Source organism: Bubalus kerabau, chromosome 4 (assembly GCF_029407905.1).
Source record: "Bubalus kerabau isolate K-KA32 ecotype Philippines breed swamp buffalo chromosome 4, PCC_UOA_SB_1v2, whole genome shotgun sequence".
Lineage (NCBI taxonomy): Eukaryota > Metazoa > Chordata > Mammalia > Artiodactyla > Bovidae > Bubalus > Bubalus kerabau.
In genome coordinates this window covers 125,359,378-125,385,068 of record NC_073627.1, presented here as the reverse complement: position 1 = coordinate 125,385,068, position 25,691 = coordinate 125,359,378, and the positions used below count along the sequence as shown (strand labels likewise).

At 39.0% G+C, this 25,691-nt stretch overlaps 1 long non-coding RNA gene across 2 annotated transcripts; it reads right to left on the bottom strand.

Moving 5' to 3' along the window:
* LOC129651599 (uncharacterized) lies at nt 1–25,691 on the bottom strand. Of its 2 annotated transcripts, XR_008714236.1 has the most exons (5): nt 25,377–25,691; nt 7,058–7,107; nt 5,141–5,235; nt 1,473–1,619; nt 1–502 (listed from the first exon to the last, which is right to left on the bottom strand). It is a non-coding gene; the product is annotated as an uncharacterized LOC129651599 (long non-coding RNA). The 2 variants fall into 2 exon arrangements; XR_008714235.1 differs by lacking the exon at nt 5,141–5,235.

The window sequence follows — 25,691 nt, the reverse complement described above, 5'->3', positions numbered from 1 at the left end:
CTCATAATAGCAAATTTATTATAGGAAATAAAGCAAAGCAATAAAATTAAAATTAGCCATAATCCTATTGCTAGCAGGTGTATTGTTACAGTGTTGATATAGTATTAATGTTTAAATATATTTTCCTCCAGTTGTTAACGTATATATGTGTATTTTGTATTACATACTGTATAGCATATTCAAATTTGTATCTTTTTTCATATAACTTTATGGATGAACACTTCCTAAGGACATTAAATATTTTTGAAGTCATGAATTATGATGAACACATAATAGCCCATTATATGGATGTGCCATAACTTAATGAATCTCCAATTATTGGACATTTAGTTAACTTCCAATTATATGCTATGGAATCCCTTGGACTGCAAGGAGATCCAACCAGTCCATCCTAAAGGAGATCAGTCCTGGGTGTTCATTGGAAGGATTGATGTTGAAGCTGAAACTCCAATACTTTGGCCACCTGATGCGAAGAGCTGACTCATTGGAAAAGACCCTGATGCTGGGAAAGATTGAGGGCAGGAGAAGAAGGGGACGACAGAGGATGAGATGGTTGGATGGCATCACCGACTCAATGGACATGGGTTTGGGTGGACTCTGGGAGTTGGTGATGGACAGGGAGGCCTGGCATGCTGTGGTTCATGGGGTCACAGAGTCAGATACGACTGAGTGACTGAACTGAACTAAACTGAACTGAAAAATAATGGGATTTTTTCCCATGCCTTAAATTTTTGTGAATTTATGACTGTTTCCTTAGGAAGTGCTTCCTGAAGGAGTAATTTTGAATACTTTCTTGAGGAAGGCATGACACAAACAAATAGACTAATTAGACAGCTTCAGAATCTAAAAATACAAACTGAAGAATTTTTAGAAAATTCTTAGTGTGTATTGTTAATACATATTAATACAAATTAATGGAAAAGTTTATTAATTTATACTTCCCATAATATTTACTGTATACTTTACCACCCTTCTTTAATATTGTGAATATTAATGTTCTTTAAAAATTTTATTTAAAAAATGAAAATTTCAGTTTAAAACTTACATTGCATTTTAAATTTGTCAATGAGTCTCAGGAAAATAATTTTCACTTTGTCATGGCTTCCCGCTAAGATATCTGAATATTGAACATCTAATTAATAATGGTGATTAAATATACATCATGGTTTAAGAAAAAACTGGATACTTCATTGGTTCTGGATTGTCCATTCTCCCATTTGTATTTATCAGGGCAACCTAGATACTCCAACCAAATCAAACTGAACAAAAGCTGTAAAATTCAGGCTAGACACACCAAAATCTTCTTTTTCATTCTTGTCATGGTTCAGTGTGGGCTGGTTCAATGCTGGGGAGGGAATGCTTTTCTCTAGTCTTTCAGCAGGCACATTATCGGCCTCAGCCCACATCTGTGATCCTTGTCTCTGATTGTCAAGTAGGACAGATACGAACAGTTCTTGCTGTCAGCATCTTACCTGCAGCATGCATCGTGGTTGGCATCCTTGTTCTTTCTCTGGAGAGCTCTGAACTCTCACGGGTGGTGTTGGAGGAGCGCACTCAATCCTGGCACTTGAGAGCTTAGAACAGCAGTGGGATTAATATCCCTGAGGGCAGCTCTTTGTCTGTGGAAGGATGACAGATGTGAGCTACTACACAGATGCTCCCACCTCCCAACCTTTGGGCAGAAAAACCTGGGTGGGATTTTGCAGGTCTTTCAAGAGATCTCCTGAACTGTGCTCCCTTTCCTTACCTCAGTGACCTGAATACCTCACCCTTTTAATAGCTTCCTTCACCCACTATCTCTGTCTTCTTATCCTGCTTCTGGGTTCACTGTCCCAATAAACTGTTGGGTTGGCCACAAAGTTTGTTCAGGTTTTTCTGTACTAAGATGTTATGGACTCTTATGAGTCCCAAATGAACTTTGTGGCCAACCCGATATTTATACCTGAGTCTCTTTCAGGGGAGCCCATGCTAAGATATTCAGGGATATATGTTCTCTGCACTTTAAAGCTCTCCTATCCTCTGGGTCTTCCAAAAGAAAGTGCAAGAATGTGGAGGACTGTATGCAAGAGATCCATGGGTCAGACCTGAAAGGGGCAGATATCACTGCTGCCCACATTCTGTTGGCTAGAATTCATTCACGTGGGAGGCTGAGAAATACTGCCTAATTGTCCTTTCATGAGGAAAAGGAAGTAGCAACCCAGGAACACACAACATTGTGTGCCATGTAACCTTAGTAAAACTCTTATTCTGTATCCTAAGAAGAGGAACTGAACTTGTCCCTTTGTCAGTGATGTCAGAAGTGTCAGAAATTAGTGCTGCAGTTTTCTTTTTATTCTAGGAACGTCTAACTTGTTCTACTTCTTTCCCCAGAAATTATGGCTTCTAGTTTCTTTCAAAGGAGTTTGCGTTTACCAAATGACTTGTCCCTTGTGATTGTAACTTGTATTATTTCCCTTAACTATTCACCTAGTTACAGAAGTGATGGTCTTGACTGCAATGCAGGTATAAGTTTTTAAGTACTGAGTATAAATTTAGTCTAAACAAAGGCTACTCAAATGGGCTGGCACATGTGTGACATCCTCCGCTTCTCTGAAGGATTTTCTTCACTTTGAGTTTGGAAAGTCTGTCACCTAGGCCTATTGACTGAAATTCAGATGAGAGGTAAAATCCAGAACTTCTTCTCTAGAAATGGGGTATGAAGTGATAGGAGTGAAGGGGATTCATTACTTTTTTCAGTCTGTGAAATTTACAAATCTGTAAAAAGCTTATCAGAAAAATGAACATTATTTTCTAGAAGCTGGGATTTGGAGGAAGTTAGAGTTGGATTTGAACCCCAGTTCCAGCACTTATCTGAGTGGACATAGGACAAGCTAGGTGACCTCTCTAGCCTCAAATTCTTCATCTATACAACTAGGATATGGATACCCACCTTGCAAGGTTTATAGTGAGGGTTAAATAAATATACATAGTGCACTTATCATGGATCTTGGCATACAGTAAATGACAGCTTATTAGTAATAATAAAAGTTAATAAGTATGACACTTTCAGGCCCTATCTTGCTACATTAATATGATGCTGGACAATGGATGTTCATTGGAAGGACTGATGTTGAAGCTGAAACTCCAATACTTTGGCCACCAGATGCGAAGAGCTAACTCATTTGAAAAGACACTGATGCTGGGAAAGATTGAAGGCAGGAGGAGAAGGGGATGACAGAGGATGAGATGGTTGGATGGCATCACTGACTTAATGGACATGGGTGTGGGTGGACTCTGGGAGTTAGTGATGGACAGGGAGGCCTGGTGTGCTGTGGTTCATTGGGTTGCAAAGAGTCGGACACGACTGAGCGACTGAACTGAAAAAAGAATTCACATGAGTCAGTGAGGACTAAGGCATGTGTAACCAGATTTAATAATTCCAGAGTCACTCACTGCCCAGGCTTTCTGAGTTCTTAGAACACCATTATACAGTTTTCTATGAGCATGATCCCTGATATAATTTCCACTTGAAACTACTGACTGAAATAGAGCACGAATGGGAAAGGACATGGAATGCCGCAGTCACCGTCATTTGCAGAGTCTTGCCATTCATCATCTCCACAGGCTTCTGCTTTTCTATCTACATAAGGAGGGGATGGGAGCTATTTCTAGTCTCAGAACTGAATCAGCTACAGTAATAAGGTGAAGGCAAGCATGGTTGACTGAATGGTGCCCCTGAAGAACATACAGCCATGTCCTAATCCTCAGAACTTATAAATGTCACCTTTTTTTTTTTTGAAAAAAGGGTCTTTTCAAATTAAGTTAGGATCTTGAGAGGAGGCCATTATCATTAGAGATTATATGGTTAGACTCCAGATCCAGTGGAAGTGTTCTAATAGGAGACAGAAAGGGAGGAGGCAATGTGACCAGGGATGCAGAGATTGGAGTGATGTGATCACAAGTTAAGAAATACCTGGAGCCACCAGAGGCTAGAACAGGCAAGGAAAGAATTCTTTCCAAGATACCCTGGAGGGAACATGACTCTAGATTTTGAACTTTGGGCCTCCAGAATCGTGAGAGAATAAATTTACATTTTTGTAATCTGCTAGGTAATTTGTCACAGCAGCTTCAGGAAATTAATACAGCAAGGAAGTTCATTCCTGGTTAAGAGGGAAGTGGCATAAATAAGATCCCTCCCTGCACCCCACCGTGATCCATACAGTATAGGATGGTTAGCTCTGGTCATGGCCACAAATGAGGATTGAGTGCCTCAATTCTTCAATCCTGCCTGCTGCCAAGTCCTTTGAAGTGTGACACTGTAGCTCTTCCCATGAAGTGGTGGAAGCAGTTTCCTACCCTTTGATTCTACAGTAATCCTTTCACTAATAAAATGGACCAAAGTGAGAGTGCACCAGTTCCAAGCCTATGCTTCAACCTCTTGCATGCTTCTATACTCTCTCAGAACCCCTATCACCAGCCTGTGAACAAGCATACACTAACTTACTGGAGGATTAGAGACCCTCTGAAGAAGATCCCAATTGTTCAAATCAAGGCTTTTCTAGTCCAATTTAGAGCCAACGAACTCCCAAATATGTGAAGGAGTCAGCCTACCCAATCGTAGACTCAGTAACCCTGTGTTCAGGTGGTGAAAGCCCAGCACACATATAGACCCCAAGTAATAATTAAACATCACAGTTTTGGGATGGCTTGTTTAAACAGCAGGTGCTAACTCATGCAGCATGCAAGATGATTGTTCCTAAATGTTGAGATACTTTCATTTCCTTGTGATCAAATGAAAGTCTGCCTGGGAATCTCTAGGGTCAGGTATGACTCCCATATCTCCATATTAGAAGGTTTTATATAAACATCTGCAACCTGGATAGAATAAGAAAGCAAGAGAACCTTCCCCGAAGCTGTATTTGCACAACAAGCACATTCTTCTTGCTTTGGCACACTCATCTAGGGTGGACGTGGTATAGATTGCACAGGGAATTGACACTATGAACTTTAAAAGATAAGAAATGAGTTAGCCAGAGTAACAAAATGTTGTAGGAGAAATGGAGAAAAGGCATTCCAGGCAGAGGTTTCAGCTTGAGCAAAGGCCCAGAGGCTTCTGTTAGTGGTCAGAGTATTTTTAATAAATAAGCAAGTGTCCACATACCTTCAAGTGCTTCATTACTGCCTTTAGAAAACACCCAAGATGCCTACTGCGCCAGCTGTCAGCCTCCACCTCAGTTCCTCTCCCCTTTCTTTAACCTACAAAAACACTGCCTGTTGATGAGTTGTAAGTCATTTTGTAGAGGAAATTGGGTGTGCAAATCCTGTGATTAGACAAACATCCCTCATTTAAAGTTGTAATCCACTGGCCCTCTGTGTTGACACCTTAATTCTGAACTCTTAACAGCCTAAGCACACTCAATGGTCCCGAACAACCCCACCTTCTTCACTCCTTCCTAGCCCCCTCCCTTCCTGGCTTGAGTCTCCACCGGAAAATGACAGTCTTCCAGATGGGGTAAAACAGCCTTCTCTTACTTGCAGTGATAATAATGTTTTCTCAGTTTTATTACAGTCTCTTGAGAGTGGGACTGATTTGCATATTCCCTAACACTTAATTAACGATGTCACCTTCCCAGTGCCTTGAAAACAGTTTGCATTTTTTCTTCTTCCCTGGGCAGACCTCCAACAGTTACCTCCCACATTTTCTGCTGCAGTCCTTTTTATTACCTTAATGACAAATAATTGGACAGATTCTGAGTAATGAGGGTGAGAGGCAAAGGACTGTTGCAAGGGAGACGGCTGCGAGTTACAAGACACTTTTAGTGGTCTCTAAATCAGACAGACAAGTAGAGTAATGATCACCTTGCTGTAATGAGACACAATTAAGAATCACTGCAGCAAATGACAGAGCAGTTCATTGAACAGTAACCTCCTTCTTCACGTTCTCTCTCCCTCTTTTTTTCCCCAAAGGAGATCGAAGCTTAATTATAGCATCGCCATTTGCAATGCTATCATTAAGATTGTGTCAGCACTTCCAATATAAATTGCATATTTTCAAGGGTTTATTACTTAAACATAAAAACCAGCTCCATTTTGAAATTTAGGGTGTCAGATCTTAATCTAAGAGAACCAGAAAATATAGATTCTTAATGTTAGAAACGGAGAAGGCAATGGCAACCCACTCCAGTACTCTTGCCTGGAAAATCCCATGGATGGAGGAGCCTGGTAGGCTGCAGTCCATGGGGTCGCTAAGAGTCCAACATGACTGAGCGACTTCACTTTCACTTTTCACTTTCATGCATTGGAGAAGGAAATGGCAACCCACTCCAGTGTTCTTGCCTGGAGAATCCCAGGGACGGGGGAGCCTGGTGGGCTGCCATCTATGGGGTTGCACAGAGTCGGACATGACTGACGTGACTTAGCAGCAGCAGCAGCAATGTTAGAAAACGTCTTGTGCCAAGGCGTTTCAGTCGTGTCTGACTCTGCGATCCTGTGGACCGTAGTCTTCCAGGCTCCTCTGTCCATGGGATTCTCCAGGTAAGCATATTGGAGTGGGTTGCCATGCCCTCTTCCAGGGAATCTTCCTGACCCAGGGATCGAACCCATGTCTCTTTCATCTCCCGCATTTGCAGGTGGGTTCTTTACTACTAAGGCCACCTGGTGTCTTACAGGTACTCAATTTATATATGATCTCTGAATACTAGTATACATTTAATGAATCAGGGTGTTTTTTGCATATTTCTAAATATGAAATATAAATATAAAAAGACCCTTTTGTCCAATGTCTCTCCAACTTTAGCATGCACAGGCAGGACTTATTATAGCAGATGGCCTGGCCCCACCCCAAGTTTTTGATTCAGTAGGTGCTGTGGGGCTGAGTTTATATTTCTAAAAAGTCCCCAGATGCTGCTGCTTCTGCTGGTCCAGGTACCACTACAATAGTCTTTACTATAAATGAGAATCAGAAACAAAACTCCAAACCACAAAACCACGTATCTGAAAGGTTAGGGTCATTGATTTGTATTTAAAAGAGTAGATCCAAAGCCATTTAGTAAACAAAGTGTCCCTTACAGAAACTCACCCCATAACTCCTCTTCTCTCTAAAAGGCAGTTACTCTTTTCCAGTCAGTTCTTTAAAATAAAAGAGAAATTAAAAATCAAATATATACTTGATAAAGCACTGCAATTAAAATGAGATGTTCTTTTTCATTTTACTTTGCAAGTCTCTTTTCTAATGAGCTGAGTGCCCTTTGGAACATTTTCTTATTCTCTATATAAGTTCCCCTTCCCCAGTACTACCTGTTTTTACTTATATGGTATATTTGAAATGACTAACACATTCCCGATTTTACAGATATAGAAATGGTTATATAACATAAATAATTTGCCCACAGTCATGGAGATTTTGTGGTAATGATAGAGACATCTTTCTGGCTGCTCAGTTTTCTGATTTATAATCCATATTTTGCAATATTTGTAAATGGACATATCCTGTACATTATACTTAATTCCAGGTCTTTAGTGATTGCCTCATTGCAATGCGATTTGCTATAGAATAAGACAAGTTAAGGAAACTGGAGAATAATTCATCATTTATATCCCAAATCCTTTTAGAAGAATGTGGGATCATGAATAAACAATAACAAAATCATCCCCATCCTCTTAGAAACCACATTGCAATTAGCCAGGTGCATCATACTACATATTTAATAAATAAGATAAATTTGGGGTACTGGAAAAATTCAGCAGTGGCTCTGGGAGCACACTCGTGAGTGAAGGAAAGGCACTTTCCTTCAGCCTAATTCAAATTAGTGAATTAAAAGATTTGAAAAGTGTTGATACAAAACAGTTTTCTTGATTAGTAACATATATGAGATCCAGATGCCTAAAGTTCAACGTCTTCAGAGCTCTGTGGTTGTGTCATATGTAGAAACACAGAAGTCCCTGACAATGACCTTACTGATTATACTAGTCAGATAGGCTGACTTATGCTGCAGTAACAAAATCAATACATAAAACAAACTCAGTGTCACAGAGTTTCCTGCTGATGTAAAGTCTGTTATGGGTCCAAGTGAACCTCCAGGGCAATGGTCCTCCACTTAGCAACTCATTTTCCAGGTAGCTTGGATCTTTTTGTTCCACTATCTCAGCTGAGGCCTCCTTAGTCACCTTTGTAGGGGAAGGGAGTGCTGGAATAATTTGCATTGGCAGCTAAATTCTTAGCCCAATAGTCAGCCATCACTTCTGCTAACAGACTACTGTCTTAAAACTAGTCCTGTAGATCTGTCCAGTTCCAAACAGGCAGGGAAAAGTATATCCTCACATGTCCAGGAGAAGAGAGGACTGGATAGATATAAGGAATAGAAGTCACTACCACAGTGATTCAACAACATTTCCTTTTTATCAGTGGTATACACAAAATTGCCTTTATTATGTACCATTCATCTTTGCTTTCTAATTGCATGGCATAGGATTTTTAGTTTTTGATGTGGTTAACTCTCTCTGCTTTGCACTTTTATCACTGTACTATAATCTAAGACCTTACCCATGTTGAACATACATGGCTTACGAAGTATTTATATATATACATATATAAAATCTCAGTTAGTATAACTGCAATAATGTGTATAGAAAGGTATCATTGTTATCACTTTCAGGTAATAGGTTTGGTGAAGCTTAGAAACTCTGTTTTCCAAGTCATGTGTTAAAGATAAGACCAAAATCCAGATCTTCTGATTAAAGCCTTCCATTCATTCTATTAAAACATACTATTGTCTTTGTTGAAGCTCTTTGTGCTTATTCCTCTCAAACAAGTAAATTAAAATTGTCATACTGTTAAACATGGAAGATTCTGTATCTGCTTACTGTAGAGTTTCAAACCCAGTTCAGAGTGTGTAGGAAGTCTGGGGTAGTTTTGTAATAAGATTCCTGCAGAAATCATTAGTCCATAATTTCCTTAAAAGTCTAAATTGCACTCTGCTCTTATTCCATTTTATTTGATTCTCACAAGTGCTTTTAAAATTTCAGATTACTAGCTATTAAATTAATTTTAATAAATATCAGTAATTAGAGAGTCTTGGCTAATGCAGTTCTGATATGTGCTATTTGTACTTCTTTACCAGTAAATTGAGATCTGTCAACTTTTATGGCATCATTTTATAGTTCCTCTTACCCCAGAACTTTAATGCTTTTTACAGAAATAAAACTCCTTGGAATTAGGTGCCTGCCTTTTTACCAAGGGAGAAAATGAGGCCCACTAGGAGCCATACTGCAAATTCTTAGCTGCGGTCCAGTCATTCTTCTCATGGTTCTGATGGTGTACATAACAACCTTCTGAACTGGTTTTCTTATATCAAAGTGAACTATGAATGCAATTGTAAGGTATGTAAACATTCATCCACAAAATCCAGTATATAACAAATATAGCTTTCTTTCTCCTAAAGTAACTCAGGCTAAACATCTCTTGCAAATCCCTCTTTAATTGGGTGGTGGAAACTTCCTGCAGTAAATTCTACTGGTGTCTTTACCATATGCCCTTGGCGTTCACCATACTTGCCAGCAGTGCTTACTGCTAACTTCTATAACTCTTAGTTAGAGGGCTCTCTCTAACCCACATAGAGGGCAAAATGAAGCATAGCCCTCAGCCAATTGTGAATGGGAATTGGAGAATAAATACTCTAGCTTCCTAGCTCCTCAGGTGGAAAACTCTGAGGTGTATTTCACAATCTCTCCAAAGGTTGCTACTGAGATTGATTCAAAGTTGCCAAGGGCAGTAACTAGTTCATTGATACATGTGTATTGTTTTCCTTCTCATTCCTATTTTATTTACCCATGCCTTTATGAAGGCTTCCTGTAATCATCACCCAAATAAGCCTCTTACTTTCAGACCCTTTACTCAGGTCTGTTTTAGAGGGACTAGTCTAAGACACTCACCCTCCCAACTTTCCCAGCAACACACCTAAATTCCATGGGCTCTCAGAACATTGAGACTCAAGCACAGGGGTGACTATTATGTGATACCGAGTGTTAAGTGGCTAGAATACTGAGTCCAGGAAACAAAGGGTAAAGGTAAAGGGGCCTGCTCTTCATTACTCCCAGAGAGTTTATGGGAGAGTCTGTGCTTCCCATCCTCACAACTTCATACTGTCAGTCTAATGGTCCCAGTTCCTAGATGGGGAGATACTTCTACCAGAGGACACAGTCAGTCTCACTCAATTTAAAGTGCAAGTTGCTGCATGATCACTCTGAGTTCCCTGAGCGAGTAGACCAATAGGCACAGAAGGCAGTTATCACACTGGTAGGGGTAATTGTCTCTGATCATTATAAGTGGTAGGAATGCTGCTATACAATGGAGCAGGGAAGAACATGTTTGGTATTGAGGTAATTTGCTTAGGTGTCTCTTGGTAAACCAGTGCTCAAGCTGACCTGTAAACGGGCAAGTACAGAAACGATGGCTTCATAAGTGCCCTAGATCTGGGTCATCCCATCAGGTAAAGGACATAGAGAATCAGAAATAAGAGCTAAGAATAAGAGAAGTACAACTGATGGTGAAGGATGGGAATAGTAATACCAATTATGATCAGGGTCTAACCGCAATGCCAAATATTGTCATTTCACTCACAAATTCCCTCTTGTAAATTTCCCTAGGGATTATGACCACAGAATCCGGGACCAATTGTGCTTGGGTTCTGGATAGACTGAATGAAATGTGAGAAACAAGCGGATTTGGGCAGTCCAAGGGGTGGATTATGGTAGACATTGTTTTGGTGTCCCATCAGTCTTTTTTAGCAGGCTGCTGTGAATGTTGGCTGTTAGAGCTCACTGATGCCCTTCCACACAGTAGAAACTACTTTTACCTCATGGTTCTTAAGTATCAGCCTCCATCCCAAGGAATGGCCATAACCACACAATTTGGTGGTACGGTTTTGCTCCACAGGCTTGCTCAGTTCTTACTCTTCCTTTTATACTGCTTCACTCCTCCCTTATAGGATATTTCCTTAAGAGTACTCCCTCAATGTATGCATATTTAAACTTAAATCCTTGTCACAGAGTATGCCTCAAGGGAATTTGACCTAAAACACTTAATTACACAAGGTAGGTTATTTGCAGAGATTTACCTAATTTTACAATGAAAAAGGCTTTTTCTCATTTTTCTCAAAAGACAGGACAAGTTAAAGTTAGGATTTACAAGGATTTCTTTCATATAATATTTTATCAGCAGTCATACTCAAGGTCATATTTAAAAAGGTCTTATGTTCTTGGCTAGCTGTAGCCCTGCTATATGAAATCTTTAGCCAAAATAACTTACCAGAATAATTTCAAACCCACATTTGAAAGGTGGGTTTGAACCCATCTTGGTTGGAGATAAGATTTGGAAATAGCCAAAGAGAGATGACAAGATGGCAGAGTAGAGGACTTTGAGCTCACCTCCTCCCATGAAGAGACCTAGGTTCGATCCCTGGGTTGGGAAGATCCCCTGGAGAAGGGAAAGGCTACCCACTCCAGTATTCTGGCCTGGAGAATTCCAAGGACTGTATAGTCCATGGGGTCGCAAAGAGTTGGACATGACTGAGCAGTTAGTTGTGATTTTGGTGTTTTCATGGGAGGAAGTGAAGTGAAGTGAAAGCCGCTCTGCTGCTGCTGCTAAGTCACATCAGTCGTGTCCGACTCTGTGTGACCCCATAGATGGCAGCCCACCAGGCTCCTCCATCCATGGGATTTTCCAGGCAAGAGTACTGGAGTGGGATGCCATTGCCTTCTCTGATAGAAAGACTGGAACCTATAAAAAAAAAAGATATTGTACATCTGAAGACAAAGAAGAAACCACAACGAAATGGTCAGAACGGTGCACTTGCAATATAATCATTACCCCTGGGTACATGACTGGAAAGGCAAGTGAAAGCTGCTCAATTGTGTCCAACTCTTCATGACCCCATAGACTGTAGCCTGCCAGGTTCCTGAAGATAATTATATCACAGAAGTCCCACAGGTGTGAGAGTTCTAAGACCCTATGTCAGTCTCTCTATCAGGGAGAAGAAGCCCCTAGAGCATTTGGCTTTGACTGCCAGGAGGTCTTTATCACAGAAGTTCCACAGTACTGAGGGAAATAGAGACTCTACTCTTGCAGGATGCACATAAGATCTTGTGTGTACCATGACCCATGGCAAGAGCAATGCCCTTGTGGGAGCCTGGGCCACACCTACATGCTAGTCTTGAGGGGTCTTCTGGGGAGGTGGGAGGTGGCTGTGGGTCTTTCTTGGGATATTGGCACCAAGACCTGGCCCCACCAAATAGCCTTTAGGCTCCAGGGCTGGTATGCTTCAGGCCAAACAAACAATAGTACAGTAATAAGTCTCATCTATCAACAGACATGGTGCCTAAAGGCTTCCTGAACCCAGAGCCACTTCTAGATACATCCCTTGACCTAGTCATGCCCACCAGAGGGCCAAGACACAACCCCACCACCAGTGGGCAGGCACCAGCCTCTCACACCAGGAAGCCTACACGAGCCTCTTGACCTACTTCACCCACCAGGGGGCAGACACCAGAAACATGAGATATACAGTCCCACAGCCTGTGGAACTGAGTCTGCAAACACAGGTCAGAACCTACCTGGGGACAAGTTGGTCCCTGATCATTTGGTCTTAAGAGGGGAGTGTACTGCTGGGACACATAGGGTATCCCCTACAGAGGGCCACTTCTCCAAGGCTGGGATCTGTAACTAATCTTCCATATACATAAAAATAAAATAGAAGTATAACTAAATGAGGAGAAAGAAGAATATATTTCAAATGAAGGAACAAGATAAAACCTCAGAACAGCTGAAGTGATGTGTAGATATGCAATCTACCTGAGAGAGAGTTTAGACTAATAAAGATGATCCGAGAACTTGGGAAAAGAATGGATGCAGAGTGAAAAGTTACAGAAAGTTTAGAATTAGAAAAAATAAAGAACAACCAACCAGGGTTGAAGAAAATAATAACTGAAGTGAAAAATACACTAGAAGGAATAAATAGCATAATAAATAGCAGAATAATGGATAAGTGAACTGGAAGAAAGTAAGTGAGCTGCAGAACAGAAGGGAGTGGCATCTAAAATGATGAAAGGGAAAAATCTACAATCAAGAATACTCTACCCAGCAAGACTCTTACTCTGATTCAATGAAGAAATCAAAAGCTCTATAAACAAACAAAATCAAAACGAATTCAGCACCACTAAATCAGCTTTAGAACATATTGTAAAGGTACTTTTTTTGGGTGGAAAAGAAAATGCCACAGCAAGAAACAAGAAAATTATGAAAGAAAAAGCTCACTGGTAATGGTGAACATACAGTAAAGGTAGGCAGTCATCTACATACAAATATTATATCTAAACCAATAATTGTGACAGGAGGAGAGTACAAATGTGAGGTATTTGAAATGCATTTGAAATTAAGAGATCAGAGGCTTAAATCATGTATATATGTATAGACTACTATATCAAAACCTCATGGTAACCACAAACCAAAAATCTATATAGATACACACATAAGTAGTAAAAAGGAATCCAAACACAGCACTAAAGAAAGTCATCAGATCATAAGAGAACAAAAGAGGAAGGGTAGAAAAATATCTACAAAAACAAATCCAAAACAATTAATAAAATGGCAATAAGAATATACATATCAATCATTACTTTAAATGTTGGATTAAATGTTCCAACCAAAAGACATAGGCTACAGAATGGATACAGAAATAAGACCTGTATATATGCTGTCTATAAGAGATTCACTTTGGATCTAGAGATACACATGGACTGAAAGTGAAGGAATGGAAAAAGGTATTTTATGGAAATGAAAACCAAAATAAAGCTGGAGTAGCAAAACTCATATCAGACAACATAGACTTTAAAATAGAAACAAAGAAGGGATCTACATAATGATCAAAGGTTCAATCCAAAAGAATATATGACAGTTGTAAGTATATATGCACCTGACATAGAAGCACCTCAATATATAAGGCAAATGACACTTAAAAAGGAGGAATTGACAGTAGCACAATAGTAGTGGGAGAACTTAGCACCCCAATTATACCAATGGACAGATCATCCAGACAGAAAAATCAATAAGGAAACATAGGCCCTAAATGATGCATTATACCAGATGAACTTAATTGATATTTATAGAGCATTCTATCCAAAAGCAGCAGAGTACACATTCTTATGAAATGCACATAGACTGTTCTCCAGGATTGATCACATGATGGGCCACAAAGTTAGCCTCTGTAAATTTAAGAAAATTGAAATCATATCAAGCATTTTTTCCAACCACAATGCTATGAGATCAGAAATCAACTATAAGAAATAACTGGAAACACACACACACACACACACACACATGAAGGCCAAACAATACACTACTGAACAACCAATGGTTCACTGAAGAAATCAAGAGGAAATTCAAAATACTTAGAGACAAACGAAAATGAAAGCACGATGATCCAAAACCTATGGGACATGGTAAAAGCAGTTCTAAGAGGGAAGGTTATAGCAATACAATCTTACCTCAGGAAACAAGAGAAGTCTCAAACAACTTAACCTCACACCTAAAGCAGCTTCCCTTGTGGAATGGGCTTCCCCTGTGGCTCAGCTGGTAAAGAATCCTCCTGCAATATGGGAGACCTAGGTTCAGCCCCTGGGTTGGGAAGATCCCCTGGAGAAGGGAAAGGCTACCCACTGCAGTATTCTGGTCTGGAGAATTCCATGGACTGTATAGTCAATGGGTTTCAAAGAGTCGGATACGACTGAACGGCTTTCACTTTCACAAGATAAATAGGCTTTTTGCTATACTTTAAAGTTTCAGTTTTGAAGTGCTGCCCAATCAAAACACTTTTTTCACTTTTCACCATGAGATTGTGCTTCCTATTTTAAGTATATTTCCTCTAAGTGACCATCTTTTTTTGGGGTATTTATTATCCTCATATATGGAGAACCTTATAATTTCAGAAACAAAACTAGAGCTAAATATTAGCAATTATAGGAAGATGACCAGGAGACTTTTGAGAATGAAAGGGTACACACTTAATAGTCATATTAGGATGGTAGGTATAACCTATAGTTGCTCTGGGCAAACCAAGACACACAGCCATTCTTACTTCAGGGAGTTAATAATGTATTGAACAGTTTAAAGAAGAAATATTTTCTGGTAGTATGAGCAATCTCCTACTGACTTCTGTGCCATTGGAAGTATTTGATCAGACTGTCCGTCAGTAATGATAGTGCTGACATCTGAGGACCTCCTTTGTATTTCTAAGAGCATTGCTCTTTGAAACTTACCCCAAACCATTACAGAATCTTTCTTGGCTGGAGAGAACCTTTTCATCTAAAAAAAGGCATTGCATCTTTGTCTTTTGCCTGCCCTGTGAACTTAGCTGACAGATGAGGTCTCTGGTGTTTGATAACCTTGTTGTAGGCTTTTTTCAAGTTTTATTGCATTCTTCACCTGAGTTCCTATTCTATCTTTGGCTAAAGCGTGGATTGCCCTGGCTGTGTATCCCATGTATTACCCAGCCTATGGAACTAGATTCACAAAAGTGAGAGTAGAAGGGGAGGACTTTATGTCTGAGATTAAAGCTAAAATTTTAAACATCATGTTCTTTATAGACAAGAAGTGGAAGAGTTTACTAATTGGTTAGTGCTTTAAAAATTAGAGGGATGTTTCTTATTCTTTATAAAAAGAGAAAAACTGGATGAAAATTCTACCATTGTTTTCAATCTTTGGGGTAGATTCAGATTTCTTAAAATAAATTTTATAATACATTCTGCTAGATTTTGATTCAAAATAACAACCTGAAAACATGAGTATATAATCTAGGATACAATCTTTTAATATCTAGATACCCATAAAATCTGGAATGAAGCAAGATTTTTTTCTTGAGCTTGGGCACTAAGATAGTTGCCCTAACTTCTACCAATCATAATTTCAACTTACTTAGAAAAGATCTGCCGATAAAACAAAACAAAAGACAATAAGGAAAGAGGTAGGGAAAATCAGACAGTTCCGAATATAGAACTTGAAATAATTCTGTGTTTTCATTACAACTTGTCACCAGTCCTTTCCATTTCATTTGCTATAGCTTATACCTCTCAGGGTTTTTCCTGCTATCATCTTCCTTCTAATCAGCAAGCAGATCTCCTTGTGTGTACTCTAGGGAAAACATCTCTGCTCTGTTTTATGTCTCTGAGTTTTTTTAATAGCCTTCTCTCCTTGAGGAAGTTTTAAATAATATTTCATGTATTGATGACTTGCTCTCTGAAGTAGACAAGCCCCACCTACTTACATGGAACTTCTTATCAGCGTCCTAATACCCATACTTTCATGAATGGAAAATTAAGAATAATGAGACATTTAAGAACCCCTAAAGCATGGAAACGGAAAGACAAAAATAAATAAGTAGTTAGAAACAGAAAATTTGTAGGTAACAGAATAGAACTTAAAAAGTATGGTTGAAGACTTTCAGTCTGGAAAATGGTATAGAATCCATTACCCTGATAGTAACACCAGACAGATAGCACAAGAAGTAAAACTATATATGAATATTTCTTCTGAACTGAGGTATAAATATCCTTAAGAAGTTATAAGCAAGTTGAATCTAACAATATGTAAAAAGAATCATGCACTATGACCAAGTTGAATACAGTCCAGGTAGGCAAGGCTGGTTCAGCATTCAAAAATTAGTTAGTGTATTCTACCGTATCAACAAGCTAAATAAGAAAAAGCATATGACTATCTCAATTAAGGCAGAAAAATATTTAACAAAATTCAAATCACATTGATGATATAAAAATTTTAGCAAGTTATAAATAAAAGGAAATTACTTCTGTTTTATAAAGAATGTCTACCAAAAAGTCTACCAAAAATTAATATCATGACAAGAGAGAATGATTGCCTTTTAAGATAAAGAATAAGGCAAATATTATTCAACATAGTACTGGAAGTTCTAGCTCTTGAAAGAAAGAAAGAAAATGAGGTAAAACGCATACATGTTGAGAAGGAAGAGATAAAAAATTGTCTCTCTTTGTCGATGATATGATGCTTTATATGTAAAATTTCAAAGAATATATAATAGAGCAGTAAGAAATAAGTTCAGCAAGGTAACAGTATATAAGATCAACACACATATGAAATCAATCCCATTTCTATATACTACAATAAGCCTGTAGAAATCTAAATAACAAGGACAATACCATTTATAACCACTTCATAGAAATGACAATATTTAGGTACACACTTAACAAAACATGTATAGGCTCTGATGAGGTATCACCTCACACTGGTCAGAATGCATGCTTAGTCACTTGCCAGCCATGTTCGACTCTTTGTGACACTATGGACTATATAGCCTGCCAGGCTCCTCCCTCCATGGGATTCTTCAGGCAAGGACACTGGAGTGGGTTACCAAGTCCTCCTCCAGGGGATCTTTCTGATCCAGGGATTGAACTGCTGTCTCTTATGTCTCCTGTATTGGCAAGGGGCTTCTTCACCACTAGCATCACCTGGGAAGCCCTCGGTCAGCATGGCCATCATCAAAAAGTCTACAAACAATAAATGCTGGAGAGGGTATGGAGGAAAGGAAACTGTCTTGCACTGTTGGTGGGAATGTAAATTGATACAGCTACTATGGACAACAGTATGAAAGTGAAAGTGAAGTTGCTCAGTTGTGTCCGACTCTTTGCGACCCCAGTAGTAGGACCCCTACCAGGCTCCTCTGTCCATGGGATTTTCCAGGCAAGAATACTGGAGTTGGTTGCCATTTCCTTCTCCAGGGGATCTGCCTAACCCAGGGACCGAACCCAGGTCTCCCGCATTGCAGGCAGACTCTTTACCATCCGAGCCACCAGGAATTCTCCAGGCCAGAATACCAGAGTGGGTAGCCTTTCCCTTCTCCAGGGGATGTTTCCAACCCAGGGATCGAACTCAGGTCACCTGCATTGTGGGCAGATTCTTTACCAGCTGAGCCACAAGGGAAACGGAGAACAGTATGGAGATTCGTTAAATAAACAGGAATAGAATATGACTCAACAATCCCACTACTGGGCATATATTCTGAGAAAATCATAATTGAAAGAGACTCATGTACTCTAATGTTCACTGCAGCACAATAGCTAGGACATGGAAACAACCTAGATGTCCATTGACAGATGAATGGACAAATAAGTTGTGGTACACATAAACAATGGAATATTACTCAGCTGTAATAAAAGAACACATTAGAATCAGTCCTAATGAGGTGGATGAACCTAGAGCCTGTTATACAGAGTGAAGTCAGTCAGAAAGAGAAAAATATCATATATTAATGCATATATATGTACATCTAGAAAGATGGTACTGATGAACCTATTGGCAGGGCAGCAATGGAGATGCACACATGGAGAACAGACTTGTGGACACAGTGTGGGAAGGAGACGGTTGGACAAATTGAGACAGTAGCATGGAAACTTATACATTACCATATTTAAAACAAAGAGCCAGTGGAAATTTGCTCTATGATGTAGGGAGCTCAAATCAGGGACTCTGTGACAACCTAGAGGGGTGGGATGGGGTGGAAAGTGGGAGGGAGGTTCTAGAGGGAGGGGACATATATATACCTATGGCTGATTCATGCTGATGTATGGCAGAAACCAACACAATACTATAAAGCAATTATCCTCCATTTAAAAATAAATAAACTTAAAAATTAAACCTATATAGGATCTATATGCTGAAAATTAAAAAATGTTGATAAAAGAAATCAAGGAAGACTTAAATAAATGGGGAGACATGCAGTGTTCATGAATTAGAAGACTTGACATAGTAAAGATGTTAGTTTTCCCCAAACTGATCTGAAGTTTACTGCAATTTTTATCAGAATCCCAGCTAGGGTTTCTATATACATGGACAAGCTTGTTCTAAAATTTATATGGAAAGGCACAAACCCCAGAATAGCTAAAACAACCTTGACAAAGAAGGAAAAAGTGGGAGGAGTCACTCTGTCACATATTAAGGCCTATATAGCTACATCGGAGAAGGCAATGGCACCCCACTCCAGTACTCTTGCCTGGGAAATCCCGTGGACGGAGGAGCCTGGTAGGCTACAGTCCATGGGGTTACCAAGAGTAGGACATGACTGAGCGACTTCACTTTCACTTTTCATTTTCATTCACGGGAGAAGGAAATGGCAACTCACTCCGGTGTTCTTGCCTGGAGAATTCCAGGGACAGGGGAGCCTGGTGGGCTGCCGTCTATGGGGTCGCACAGAGGCGGACATGACTGACGTGACTTAGCAGCAGCAGCAGCAGCATATAGCTACATAACCAAGGCAGTATGGTATTGACAAACGGATATATACACAGATCAATGGAACAGAAAAGAGCACCCTGAAATAGACCCACACAAATATGCTCAATTGATTTTGGCAAAGAACTAGCACAATTCACAAAGGAAGGAGAGCCTTTTCAGCAAATGATACAGAAACAATTGGACATTCATAGACAAAAGATTAAACCTCGACTAAAACATCACATCTTTTACAATCAACTCAAAATGAATCGTACACTTAAATGTAAAAAAAGTATATAAAACTTTTAGAAAATGAAAACATAGGTCATAATCTTTGGGATCCAGTCCAAATTGGATTTGGACTTCCTCAAAATTTAAAACTTTTGCATTGCAAAATCCCATATAAAGAGGCTGGAAAAGCAAGCTACATTGGGGGAAATTTTTGCAAACCACATACCCAGTAAAGAACTAATATCGAGAATATATAAAGAATTCCCACCAGTCCATCAAAGAATCCAATGAGAAAATGGACAAAAGATACATAGAGACACTTCACTGACAAGAATATACAGATAGTAAATGAGCACATTAAAAGATATTCATCATTAGTCATGAAGGAAATGCAGATTAAAAGTACAATGAGATATCACTACATACCTATTAGAGTAGTTAAAATAAGAGAATAATGATAACCTGGAATTCTGGTGAAGATGTGCAGAAACCAGATCACTGCTACATTATTGGTGGAAATGTGCAGTGACACAGCTACTTCGCAATAGTGGCCACAGTCACTATAAAACTAAACATGCATCTACCATATGACCCAGAATTTGCACTCTCGGGTGTTTATACGTGTTCACACAGAAACTCTACATGAAAATTTCATAGCAGTTTTACTCATGATAGCCAAAAACTGGACATAGCCCAGGTGTCCTTCAGCTGGTAAGTGGTTAAACTGTGTTACATACATATCATAAATACTACTGAAAAATAAAGAACAAAATATCAATACACATAACAACTTGGATGAATTTCGAGGTAATTTATGCTGAATAAAAAAAGCAAATCTCCCAAATTGCATAATATATGATTTAATTTATATAACATTTTAAAATAACAAAATTATTGACATAGAGAACAGATTAATGGTTGTCAAGTAGAGATGAAGGGAGCCAAGGGAGGTGGAAGGTTATAGAAAGGCAACATGAAAAATCCTTGTAGTAATAGAACTAGTACCCTTGATTGTGGTAAAGAATCCACAAACCTACACCACTAACAGAACTAAATACACAACCATACACATAAATGAGTTCAAGCAAAACTGGAGAAATCTGAGTAAGATTTTTGTATGGTCAATATCCTGATTGTGATATCACACTACAGTTTTGCAAATTCTGGGTGGGGGCAGAAATTGGGTAAAGGATGCTTAGGATTTCTGTATATTATATTTTACAACTGCATTGAATCCCAATTGAGTTTCTTAGGTAAAGAATCTGTCTGTTAATGCAAGAGATGAAAGAGATGGGGATTCAACCCCTGGGTCGGGAAGATCCCCTGGAGTAGGAAATGGCAACCCACTCCAGTATTCTTGCCTGAAAAATTCCATGGACAGAGGAGCCTAGCAGGCTACAGTCCACGGGGTTGCAAAGAGTTAAGACATGACTGAGCATATGTGCACACATGCGTGCATGCGCGCGCGCACACACACACACACACACACACACAAATCTCAATTATCTCAATAAACACTTTAATTAAAAAAACTTCTTGAAAAAATGTGATTGGGATCTTCAGAGAGTCAAAATGGGATGTCACATATAAAACAAGGACAGGTTGTTAAAAAATGAACATTAAGAGAAGACACAATATTCTTGGAAACTGGAACATGACTGCCATAATAACATACTTAACATAAAATTGGAAGATTCCAGAATGCAGAGTAAAAAGACAAAAAACACATAGGAATAATGAAAGATATGGAGGATCAGTCCAGGAGTTCAAACCTCTATCTATCAGGATATCCAGAGAGAGAAAGCAGAATGAATGTGGAGGAAGGTACTAAAGAAGTGAGAGAACAAAAAGTCCCCAAGCTATGGAGAATAAGGAATCTTTGCAATAAAAGTCTGGTATCCATAAAGCAGCATGAATCAAAAAAAAAACCCAACCAACACAGAATCATATTCTGAGCAAAACCAAATCATTCCAAACACACAAAAACTCAGGAAGTTTACTTTGTATTCACCATATCTGAGAAAATTACTTGAGGATATACTCCAGCACCCAAAAGAGAGAATTTATTGAAATCATGGATCCAATAAAAAGAAATACTAAGACAGTAGCTGAAGTGTTGGCATACAAAGCCGCAAATCCAAATTAGAATGTGGGGTTAGTGGGATCCATTTAAAGTATCTTCAAGAGATAGGGATGTATATCAAGTAAAAGAAAGAGACCCCACAAAACATTTAGCATGTGATGAAGGGATTCATTTCCTTCAACTATAAAAAAAGGCAATAAGAAATGACAGGATTAAAGATCTAAACGTAAGACCAGAAACTATAAAACTCCTAGAGGAAAACTTAGGCAAAACACTCTCCGACATACATCACAGCAGGATCCTCTATGACCCACCTCCCAGAATATTGGAAATAAAAGCAAAAATAAACAAATGGGACCTAATTAAACTTAAAAGCTTCTGCACAACAAAGGAAACTCTAAGCAAGGTGAAAAGACAGCCTTCAGAACGGGAGAAAAATAATAGCAAATGAAGCAACTGACAAACAACTAATCTCAAAAATATACAAGCAACTCCTACAGCTCAATTCCAGAAAAATAAATGACCCAATCAAAAAATGGGCCAAAGAACTAAATAGACATTTCTCCAAAGAAGACATACACATGGCTAACAAACACATGAAAAGATGCTCTATGTCACTCATTATCAGAGAAATGCAAATCAAAACCACTATGAGGTACCATTTCATGCCAGTCAGAATGGCTGCGATCCAAAAGTCTACATGCAATAAATGCTGGAGAGGGTGTGGAGAAAGGGGAACCCTCTTACATTGTTGGTGGGAATGCAAACTAGTACAGCCACTATGGAGAACAGTGTGGAGATTCTTTAAAAAACTGAAAATAGAACTGCCTTATGATCCAGCAATCCCACTGCTGGGCATACACACTGAGGAAACCAGAAGGGAAAGAGACACGTGTACCCCAATGTTCATAATAGCCAGGACATGGAAGCAACCTAGATGTCCATCAGCAGATGAATGGATAAGAAAGCAGTGGTACATATACACAATGGAGTATTACTCAGCCATTAAAAAGAATACATTTGAATCAGTTCTAATGAGGTAGATGAAACTGGAGCCTATTATACAGTGAAGTAAGCCAGAAAGAAAAACACCAATGCAATATACTAACGCATATATATGGAATTTAGAAAGATGGTAACGATAACCCTGTATACAAGACAGAAAAAGACACACTGATGTATAGAACAGCCTTTTGGACTCTCTGGGAGAGGGAGAGGGTGGGATTATTTGGGAGAATGGCATTGAAACATGTATAATACCATATATGAAACGAGTCGCCAGCCCAGGTTCGATGCACGATACTGGATGCTTGGGGCTGGTGCACTGGGGTGACCCAGAGGGATGGTATGGGGAGGGAGGAGGGAGGAGGGTTCAGGATGGGGAACACATGTATACCTGTGGCGGATTTATGTTGATATATGGCAAAACCAATACAATATTGTAAAGTTAAAAAATAAAATAAAATAAAAAAGAAATGACAGGAAAAAAGTACAACTCATGGCCCCAATATAAAACAATCCAATATGTCATGGTTTTAAAGGGAAAGAGAGGAGACATTTCACCAGTAACTTTGATAGTAGGATTATTGTTATTCAAGTGAGGGAGGGAGGTGTGATGGTAGGAAGTGCAGACAATGAAATTTAACTGCAGCAGGCTCTGACTTCACGAGCAATATTTATATAGTTACAATCATCCTAGGATATTTAGTGGTTATAAACTTTTGTAATCAACCTGTAGTCAAACAAGAACTGCAATTAATTGTTTAACATAGATTGGGAGGTGAGAGGATAGGGTGGGAGGTGGGAATGATATATGCACTAAAAAATTCTTACTTTACACATTTGAGGATTTGATCTACATTTTCAAAAATGTATGGACGATGATAGCTATTCTGGATGGTGATATATCCTAGTTTTGATTTGTATTTCTCTAATAATTAGTGATGATGAACATCTTTTCATGTGCTTATTGGCCATCTCTATGTGTTCTTTAGAGAAATACCTACTTTTCTGTCCTAAGATTTGACTGGGTTATTTGTTTTGATCCTGTTAAGCATCATGAGCTGTTTGTAAATTTTGGAGACTAATCCCTTACTGGTCATATCATTTGCAACTATTTTCTCCCAATCTGTGGGTTGTCTTTTTGTTTTGTTTGTTTCCTTTGCTGTGCAAAAACTTTTGAGTTTCAATAGGTCCCATTTATTTATTTTTGTTTTATTTCCATTATTTTGGGAGACAGATTGAAACCGATATTGCTGTGATTTATGTCAGAGAGTGTTCTGCCTATTTTTCCCCTAGGAGTTTTACAGTGTCTGGTCTCACACACAAAAAAAATCTACAAACAGTAAATTCTGGAGATGGTGTGGAGAGAATGGAACCCTCCTACCGTATTGGTGGGAATGTAAATTGGTATAGCCACTATGGAGAACAGTTTGGTGGTTCCTTAAAAAACTAAAAATAGAGCTACCGTAAGACCCTGCAATCCTACTCCTGGGCATATATCCAGAGAAAAATATGATCTGAAAGGATACATACACTCCAGTGTTCATTGCAGCAATGTTTACAATAGCCAAGACATGGAAGCAACCTAAATGTCCATCAACAGAGGAATGGATAAAGAAGATGTGGTACATATATACAATATAATATATTACTTGGACATTAAAAAGAATGAAATAATGCTATTTGCAGCAACATAGTTGGACCAGAGAGTGTCATATTGCGTGAACTAAGTCAGACAGATAAGGACAAATATTGTTTGACATCCCTTTTGTGTGGAATCTAAAAAGAAATGATACAAATGAATTCACAAAACAAAGAGACTCACAGGCTTGGAGAATTAGCTTATAGTTGTCAAGGGGAAGGATGACAGGGAAGGGACAGTTAGGGAGTTTGGGATGGACATGGACACACTGCTGTATTTAAAATGGATAACCAACAAGGACCTATTGTATAACATGGAACTCAGCTCAGTGTTATGTGGCAGCCTCGATGGAAGAGAAGTTTTGGGGAGAATGGATACATGTATATGTATGGCTGAATCCCTTTGCTGTTCACTTGAAACTACCACAACATTGCTTGGTAATTGGCTGTACATCAAAACAAAATAAAAAGTTTTAAACAAGAGGAAAAAGATATATGGAATGAAACCAGGGGCTACAAACTTCATTTGCAGTTTCAAAAGTAAGAATTAGCAGTACTAAAAACTGTCATATAACTGTTATAAATTGAGAGAACAAAAAGAGGGTATGGAAGATATTTAAGAGTATTCTTTTCAATCATATCAGGAAGTTAAACTGATACAAAGTTTGCACATCAAAAATTAACCCTAAAAACAAATTGTTCAGATCCATGTCTAACGGTCAAAATACCCTAGAAACAGAAATAGGATTGCCCTTGGAGAGTGCAGTGGGAAGTTTTGAGGTGATAAGACTCTTGCTGTATTTTATAAGGCTCTCTCTTCTATTTGCTTTTCTACTACATGCATATGTTACATTGATCAAAGGAGATAAAATTATACAAGATCCATTGGCTGTAACCTCATGAGAGGCCCTGACCCAGTATCATTCTGCCAAGGGATATAAAGCAATACAAAGGGTGCACACTCAGGAAACATCTGCCACAGTGGTGAAATGTTGAGAAGGGAACAATAAAAACCACAATTGAGAATCACAACCCAAACAACACATGTAGGAACATCTGTGTTATTTCTGACAAATTCTGCTGGTCACGGTTTGACCTCATCCATCACTGAAGAACACCTAACTCGATCAGGGGAAAAAACAGCCTTACCTTTGAGAGATTAATTCCACCTTATCAACATAGGTCCCCACACATATCGACTATATGATGGAGATTAGATATCGCTGGAGTAATTTCAGGGTGATGGCTTTGACAATCCTAAAGCAGTCTACATCTATAATGGCTAGTTATTCTATTTATGTACTGTATCAACTCTCATGAGAGACTAGCTTAAATGATTTCTGCTCTCATGCATCTACACGGTGAATTAGATTTCTGAAACATATTCATCCGTTTTCAGTCATCCTTTTAAATACATGCATCTTGTTACATTAGCAGCTTCTACCTCTGTCGTGATTCCCCTCA